The sequence below is a fragment of the Physeter macrocephalus genome, chromosome 2 (genome assembly GCF_002837175.3).
Source record: "Physeter macrocephalus isolate SW-GA chromosome 2, ASM283717v5, whole genome shotgun sequence".
Lineage (NCBI taxonomy): Eukaryota > Metazoa > Chordata > Mammalia > Artiodactyla > Physeteridae > Physeter > Physeter macrocephalus.
In genome coordinates, this window is record NC_041215.1 from 10,191,455 (window position 1) to 10,200,006 (window position 8,552).

General features: G+C 45.7%; 1 long non-coding RNA gene across 2 annotated transcripts in view; it reads left to right on the forward strand.

Moving 5' to 3' along the window:
* Positions 1-166, forward strand: part of LOC129391548 (uncharacterized) — a 9,770-nt gene extending 9,604 nt beyond the window's left edge. For both annotated transcript variants that reach the window (XR_008615877.1, XR_008615878.1), the window contains one exon: positions 114-166. This is a non-coding gene — a long non-coding RNA (uncharacterized lncRNA). The remainder of the gene's footprint in view (positions 1-113) is intronic.
* The last annotated feature ends 8,386 nt before the right edge of the window (positions 167-8,552 follow it).

Sequence of the window (8,552 nt, forward strand, 5' to 3'; positions counted from 1 at the left end):
CCATTCTGAGGGTTGTCTTTTTGTCTTGTTTATGGTTTCCTTTGCTGTGCAAAAGCTTTTAAGTTTCATTAGGTCCCATTTGTTTATTTTTGTTTTTATTTCCATTTCTCTAGGAGGTGGGTCAAAAAGGATTGGCAGGTGGATTCTTAACCACTTCACCACCAGGGAAGTCCCAACACCCTATTTTTGAACTTAATCTTCAGTTTTTACTATTTGTAATTAATTTTTATGGGTAAAATATCCTCTCATCTTTCTGAAGATAGAAATTATAGTTATTATAATGTCTTTACTTTCCCTATTGACTGGTTGTAGTTCTTCTATGTTATATTTGATATCTTTTTATCATGGTGTTGATTTTTCTCAAATGTTTGGAGATTCTTGGTTACCATTATGTATTTCTTTTTCCTTTCCTTTTCTCCCCCCCCTTTTTTTGCTTCTTTTAATTAAACAGGTCTTTTCTGTCATTTATGGGATTTTGATTAGGAAGGAGGTCAAATGGGGGTGCCTGGTCCTCCATCTGGGTCTGATCTGCATTTTTAGCAAAACAACTAAGTTTGGAAGGTTGAAACTAACGACACTAGGGCTGAGAGATTTCTTAATGTAAATATATTTCAGCAGAGTTAATGAAAACTTGGAGTGCTTACAAAGTTGGATATATTACATGTGTGACAAATTATATATAAACCAGATTTCATTTCCTGTTTTTTTTTTAATCAGCAAAGGAAAAATGGCAAGAAAACCAAATCTCCTATATTTTAGCTACACATTTTAAGGGATAATACATATTTAAACATTTTCAGCATTTGCTGTTAAAATGAATAAAACTTTACAATAAAATCTCCCCAAAGCATAAGCTTTAGCCAGCGATTAGCCCCTCATTCGAATGCTGTCCAGGTTTTGCCTCAGAGGGCCTGCCGGCCTCAGGCTGCTGCTGTTAGCAACCACAGAGCCATTTCTCTCACTTGTCTCACATCACTATGGAGATTCTCGTTAAATAAAGTGAACAGTCCTAATCATGTGCACTGGCCCTTATTTGGCATTTTATCTGTGGCTGTCAGTTTCCACAAAACAACTGCCATCTAACCAATAAATACTTGTTGAATGCCTACTATGTGCTTGGACTGAGAGACACAAAGATCAATAGGACAAAATGCTTTCCCTCAAGGGAAGAAAATGCAAAATGTGTAGATTCCATGGATCATCAGCAAGTGCAGCCCAACTTGACATATTTTTGTGGTTCCTGAATTTAAAAATGTTTTGTTTGTGTAGGTATAATCCTTTAAAAATAATGTTTAATTTTCAAGTGGGAGGTACCTTACAGGGTTCAAAAATCAAAATGACATGAAAAGGTATCCCCAACCACTCTTTCCTCATCTTCCACCCCCTCTAGCTAACCATTTTTATTAGATTCTTGTTTCTACTTCTAATGTTTCCTTATGCATAATATATGGATACATATTTTAATTTTCTCTTCCTAACAAGGGTGACATGCAATATACTTACCAAAATACCCTGCAGATCTTTTCATATCGGTCCACAGAGATCTCCCTTGTTGTCTTTCACAGCTCTTAGTAGTCCCCTTGGTGGATGTATCATAGTACATTAACCAGCCCCCTATTGAGGGCCACTTGGGATGTTTCCAATATTTTGCAATTACAGTGAACACCCCAGTGAATAATCTTGTGTCTGTCATTTGTATGTGTGCAGGGGTAATTGCAGAATTGATTTCCAGAAGTGGGATTGGTGCATTAAAATGTACTTGCGTCTATACTTTGGCAGGTTTTTCCAGCTGTCCCTTCAGAGCTGTCCCTTTACATCTTCCCCTCTCTCAGCAATGTCTGACAGCACCTCTTTCTCCTGGGTGAGAATATTTCTAATCCTTTCTTGTCATCTAGTACCAAATAATACCTTTTCCTCTTTTCTTCGCAGTGTTGTCTTTGTTCTCCAGTATTGTCCAGGTTTCTTTTAGCACAAGTTTCTTATAGCTGCTCATAAGTAGACAATGTGTTATGTTTGCTTTGTGGTATGCCAGATGAGGAATTGTTGAACCCAGAATATTTAAGGGATGATGTGGAGTTCAGGGTGGCTGGGATCCATGTTCAAGCTGCTGAGTAGTGAGAAGGAAGCTCAGGGACAGATTGTGGAGAACTTGGGCTGCCAGACACCAAAACCTTTGGATTTTTCCTGCAGGCAATAGGCAGTCATTGAAGGTTTCACAGTAGAGGGAGGAGATGGTTAGAGCCATGTCAAGGCAGATTTTAATTCCAGTGGCCTCAGGATGGGGGAAGAGACTAAAGACTGCAATTCTTAATTCTTACATGTACCTGCTGTGGCTTGCTATGGTAAGAAATGTGTAATATTGTTATTTAGCAGTTGTCTGTTACATCACATGTAGGGGGTTTGGGGAGAATTCATTAGTCAGGAGGGGTAATTTCTCTATTATGCTTTCTGACTGGAAGGGGCAACGGGCCACTTTCTCACTTGGTCCCTCAAGGGTTGGCTTCATCATTGTCATTCAATGCATAATAATCGAAACACTGAGTCCCTTTAAGCTCACAGAGCAGCTGGTGCCTTTGAAACAGGATTTCTTATCCGCTATTCTTTTGATATTATTTCCCATCCTCCAGGGAGAGACGGTCCTCCTGATGCGGCAATCCCTCGTTCCAGACATAAGAAGAGAGGGTGTCAGACCGGAGAAAAGAAGGCCAGCTTCCCAAGGTTTCGCTCAGCTGTTTTCTATCCACCGAGTGGCCTTGCCAACCACTGTCGCCTGCTCCGTGAGGGTGCGAGAAGCCGCGATGCTGTGTGCGGTTTCCATGGCAGTGTGCTGCGGAGGCCCGCGGGGACCGGCCAGGTGGCTGGCTCGTTCCGCTCGGAGCTGGCTCACCTGCTTCGCTGTTGGTAGCCGCCCTCTTCCCTCCTCTTAGTTCCTGGAGCTTTAGAATTCCTTTTGTTACTCCCTTTATAAGGCTGGTCTCTGTGTGAGAGAACCTTAAAGTTCTGAGCTTATAAAAAGTGCGACTTTAAGCGATTGAATGGCAGGAATTCAGAATGCGAGGGTGGAAAAGTACCGGGAGATAGCACGTCTCTCTGAATGGAGGCTGGAACTCCGAGGTGAGGCCGATTCTGAGGGCTGAGCTTCCAGCAAAGGGTGGCAGGAGGAGGCATTCCACAGCGGAAAGACAGGGTCGCCCCCAAAGGGCCACAGGATTCTCTTCACAGATGTCATTGGCACGTGGGCTGTTAGAATTAAGAGTCCGGCCATCTTTGTTTCATAGGATCTCTTCATTTAATTAACTTCAGGGAATTCCCTGGCGGTCCAGTGGTTAGGACCCTGCGCTTCCACTGCAGGGGGCCTGGGTTAGATCTCTGGTCAGGGAACTGGGTGGGATCCCACAGGCCCGGCGGCAAGACAAGGCAAGGCAAGGCAAAAAAAAAAAAAAATTTAACTTCAGAAGATTGTATGTGTTGCAGTTACTTGCTGATAGAAATGTCAGTTCAATCATTGTCCATAATTTTCCAGTGAGGACACATTATCACAGGATTACTAGGAACTCAGGGTCATGGAAGGGAAATGAAGGATCTCAAATGGAGAAGGATGTCAAAGTCAGGTCACAGTTCCCCAACGCTTTTTCAGCAAGTGCTTCTGGCTTCCATGTCGGCAGGCTGCAGTTGCTATGTTTTCAGCCCTGTGGTGAATGGAACCAGCCAGCTCTGCAGGCATGGGACCCTGTGGGCTCTGCCCAGCAAGGACACCAGGCTCAGGGCTCTGCCCTCGGGGTAGGTTCTTGTGGACTAGGCTTTATCTGATGAGTTAATGCTTAAAAGAATTCCATGATGGGGATGGAGACAAAGGCTTGAGGTAAGGGACAGGACTTTGGCTTGGGAAATGAAGATGGAGTGGGTTCCATCCAAAACAGTCATGGTGGCACAAACAGCAGGGGCCGCCAGGACATGGAGCAGAACAGAGCTCTTCTCAACTGCTTAAGACCCTAAAGAAGTGGCCCTGAAGCCACATATTCTCCTTGGACATACTGAAGAATCACTGAACAGAGTGGAACATATTTTAGTATCAAGTGCCGCTGGGAAGCAAAAAATTAAACTCATTTTAAGCCCATATATGAGTCAAAGCAATTTATTTAGTTTTCATCAGGGACAAAATATTCTTCATCCTAAATCATCTGCAGTTAGGTCATGAACAGAGACAATGAAATTCCCTTTGGTAACCCCCTAAACTAATTAAACACATTTCTTTGGTTCTGTATCATGACCAGTAAAAGAAAAATGAGAGAAGGGAAGAGCGAGTAAATTAGTCCATTTGATGACTTCTTGGGTAGACATTTTTTGAGCACTTACTGTGGTTCTTGGCTCTGAAGTAGGAACTGAGTGAAGCCAGCCCAAGCCCTTGCCACCAGGGACTGAGTTTACTGGGAATTCAGGGAAGTAAGCAACCAGCCAGGTGATAGCCCAAGGCCTGACAACTTGGGCTTAGACCCGTGGAGCAGTTGGGGAGGTGGGAAAGTTGAAGAAAAGGTGCAGAGGTGAGAGAGGGAGGCCCATTCCAGGCACGGAACTGAAGCGGGCAGTGGCTGAAGTAGGAGGTGTGGTGAGAGATGGGCAGAGCTCACTGGCTTAGGGGTGTGGACTCCATGCTGTGCAAGGGAGGTGTCTTTAGACAGGGAAAGTGGGTTTCTCAGAGGCCACTGTGGCTGGTGGGTGGATGGGGAGGGTGAAGCTGTCATGGGGGCAGGGAGTCCAGTGAAACGGCTACTGCCAGAGCCAGAGGGAAAAGAGGTTGGGGTGGGGGTGGAGGGGTGGGCACAGATTCGAGAGAACCACACTCCCTCACCCACTCCCTCTGCCTGGCTGACTGGGTATATGAGGGGCGGGAAGGAGGAGTCAGGTCACACCCCAGGGCTTCTGACTGGGGAGCTGCCAGGCAGGCCATGCAGTCCATCAGGATAGGACCGTGGGAGGGCACCTGGGTGGGGGCAGTGGTGGGGCAGAGAGACCGAGAATAATGAGTTTGAGTTTAATTAATGGTATTAAGCAGTGTATCAGTCAGGGTTCTGCCAGAGAAACAGAATCAGCAAGATATTAAAGAGAGAGAGAGAGAGAGGTCGATTTATTGCAAGGCTTACACGTAGAGCTGCCTAGGCAAGTCTGAAATCTGTAGGGCAGGCTGTGAGGAACTGCAGGCTGCAACCATCAGGGAGGAGCTGACACTGCATCCACAGGAAGAATTTCTTCCTCAGGGAAACCTCAGTTTTACTCTAAAGACTTTCATCCGATTGGATGAGGCCCATCCAGGTTATCAAGGGTAATCTCCTTTACTTAAAGTCACTTGATTGTAGAAGTGAATCATAACTGCAAAATATGTTCACAGCAGTATCTCAATTAGTGTTGGGTTGAATAACTGGATACTACAGCTTAGCCAAGTTGATACATAACACTAACCTTCATAGATGGCAAACCACAGAACCGTGAAATATTCATGTAGTAGGGAATGAGTAAAGTAAAAAGGGTGTTCCTCCCATCCCAAACTCCTGGAACTTCTCCCCAGAGGAAACCACAGTTAAAAGTTCCTGTATGTCCATCTACAGATGGGAGAGGGACCTGGGCAGAAAATAGAGGTCTTTAGCGTTTCGGTAGGATGTGAAGCCATAGGACTGGGTAGGAGCACCTAAGGAGAGTGTGAAAGTCACAGACACAGGAAGAGAAGGGTGGACTCTGAGGATACCACAGGTGGGGACTTGACAGGCAGGGGACCAAGAGAGGGGGCATCATGGAGTAGAATTCCAATCATCTTGTGCATGGCGAGCAAGTCCAGAGCAAGTACCCAAGAAACTAGGCTGGGTGAGCAGCAGAAGAACAGACAGAAGACCCCCTGGGAGGATGTGGTGTTATTTGTCTCTGGTCTGGCTGGTAAAGTGGGAGGAAACACCTCACCCTAGCCCACCCTTGAAGTGGGGGCCCTGCTAAGAACAGACCCAGGTGTGTTGAAGGAGGAGGGGTCAAATCTTCCTTTCTGTGCTGCTGAGGGCAGAGACCAAGGGTCCTTGGTGTTTTGCTTAAGGTTCACCTTAGTGAGTTCGTAGTTGAGTAGAGGTTGTCCTGGAGTCTCATTTGGGGTTGTGTACAGGAATTTGAGGATAAGAGGCTGATACTGTGGGAGAAGAGAGTAGACCCAGACCATGGCAAGAGGAGGTGTGAGGAGGATAGATGGCCAGTGAGCTCTGCTCAGAGGGGCTTTTGCAGACAATGCAATTTTTTTTTTTTTCCGGTACGCGGGCCTCTCACTGTTGTGGCCTCCCCCGTTGCGGAGCGCAGGCTCTGGACGCGCAGGCTCAGCGTCCATGGCTCACAGGCCTAGCCGCTTCGCGGCATGTGGGATCTTCCCGGACCGGGGCACGAACCTGTGTCCCCTGCATCGGCGCCACCAGGGAAGCCCAACAATGCAATTTTGATGCTGCATCCTGTTGTATACAACAGTGGCTCCCCCATTACTCCACCCTCCCCCATTACTCCAAAAACTGGAGGGGCACGTTAGCACAGACTAACAAAACGTTTACTGAGTGTGCATTGAGGTCTGGGCACTGTGCTGGGCCCCTGTGGGTTTCAGTGATCCTTAGAGGTCACCTGGTTCCTTTCCTGAAGAAGAGTCTTTTCTAGCCTCCCATCACATGGGAGCCCAGAGATGGCAGCCACTGGCTTACATGCTAGTCCATTGTTGTCTCAGAGGGGTTCAAGTAGGAGGGACATTTTCTCCTAGTGACCAGCCTGTTTCCTGGGCCTGGAATTGCCTGTTCTTCTGAGCTCAGAGGAATAAGTCCCTTGTAGCTTCTTATGGACACAACTCTCTAATCTGCCATCCTCTCTTTCCCAGGATTTCTTTCTTGATCCCCTTGACTGCTCTGAAGTCCTTATGTTCTATGATAAAGAATTTGTCTGGTTTTTGTCTTGGGTTTCTGGGATGAAGCTTCTAAACTCTTGAAATTTTCCAAATGACAGGAGAGTCTTTGTTATTAATGGTGGCCCTTGAACCACACCTGAGTTTATGCTAATAAGATGACTCAGGGGACTTCCCTGGTGGCACAGTGGTTAAGAATCTGCCTGCCAATGCAGGGGACATGGGTAGCCCCTGCTTGCCGCAACTAGAAAAAGCCCACGTGCAGCAACGAAGACCAAATGCAGCCAAAATAACAAACAAACAAACAAACAAAAACGTAAAAAAAAAAAAAAAGATGACTCAGGATGGGCTGGTCACACCAGGAAGACCATGGGACTGGGGCTCTGAGCCATGGGGTATTAGCCCAAACTCCCAACCTCCGGGGATGGAAGAGGGGCTGGAGACTGAGTTTAATCACATGGCCAATGATTCAGTCAACCATCCCTGTGTAATGAAACCCCAGTAAAAACTCTGGACACTGAAGTTCAGGTGAACTTCCTGGTTGGTGAACACCTTGATGTGACAGGAGGGTGATGTGTCCTGATTCCAGGGGAAAGGTTATGGATGCTCTGCATTTGAGCCTCTCCCAGACCTTGTTTTATGTGTCTCTTCATTTGGCTGATCCTGATTTGTATCCTTTATAATAAAACTATAAGTCTAGTGCTTTCCTGAGATCTGAGTCATTCTAGTAAATTACTGAAACTGAGGGGGTCATGAGAACCCCCAAATTTGTAGCCAGCTTGTGTCTGAAGTAAGGAAAGGCTTGAGGAATCTGATGCTGGCTCTTTGTGGTTAGCATCAGAATTTAACTGAAGTATTGCACTCTGGCTTAATAATCCCATTAAAAATGTGGCATTGAGCGTGCAAGGGGACAGTAGCCTCTGTTCCTTGGTGTGGGAGCCATGTTAGTGTAACCTAGGGTACCCCCAATACCATGGGCTGGAACAGCCCCCTGTTCCCTCTCACATGAGCTGTGGTCAAGACTGAGTTATTTGGTGATAAAGCTCCTTGGAACACCTGCAGGGGCTCAGGCAGGAGTTTGGCAGCAGCTTAGTTCCAGACTTTCACACTTTTTTGTGGGGGGGGGGCTTACTTTAGCTTTATTTATTTATTTTGAGCTGTTCAGAACATTTATTACTCCATAAATGATTTCTTTTATGAGTATACACTTAGTGGACTTTTAAAATTAAAAAAAAAGAAAACACCTTGATTTGCCATAAATAAATGAGAGGTTATAGGGAATTCTCTGGTGGTCCAGAGATTAGGACGTGGCACTTTCACTGCAGGGCCCAGGTTTTTTGTTTTGTTTTGTTTTGTTTTTTTTATACTGCAGGTTCTTATTAGTCATCAATTTTATACACATCAGTGTATACATGTCAATCCCAATCGCCCAATTCAGCACACGACCATCCCCACCCCACTGTAGTTTTCCCCCCTTGGTGTCCATACGTTTGTTCTCTACATCTGTGTCTCAACTTCTGCCCTGCAAACCGGTTCATCTGTACCATTTTTCTAGGTTCCACATACATGCGTTAATATACGATATTTGTTTTTCTCTTTCTGACTTACTTCACTCTGTATGACAGTCTCTAGATCCATCCAC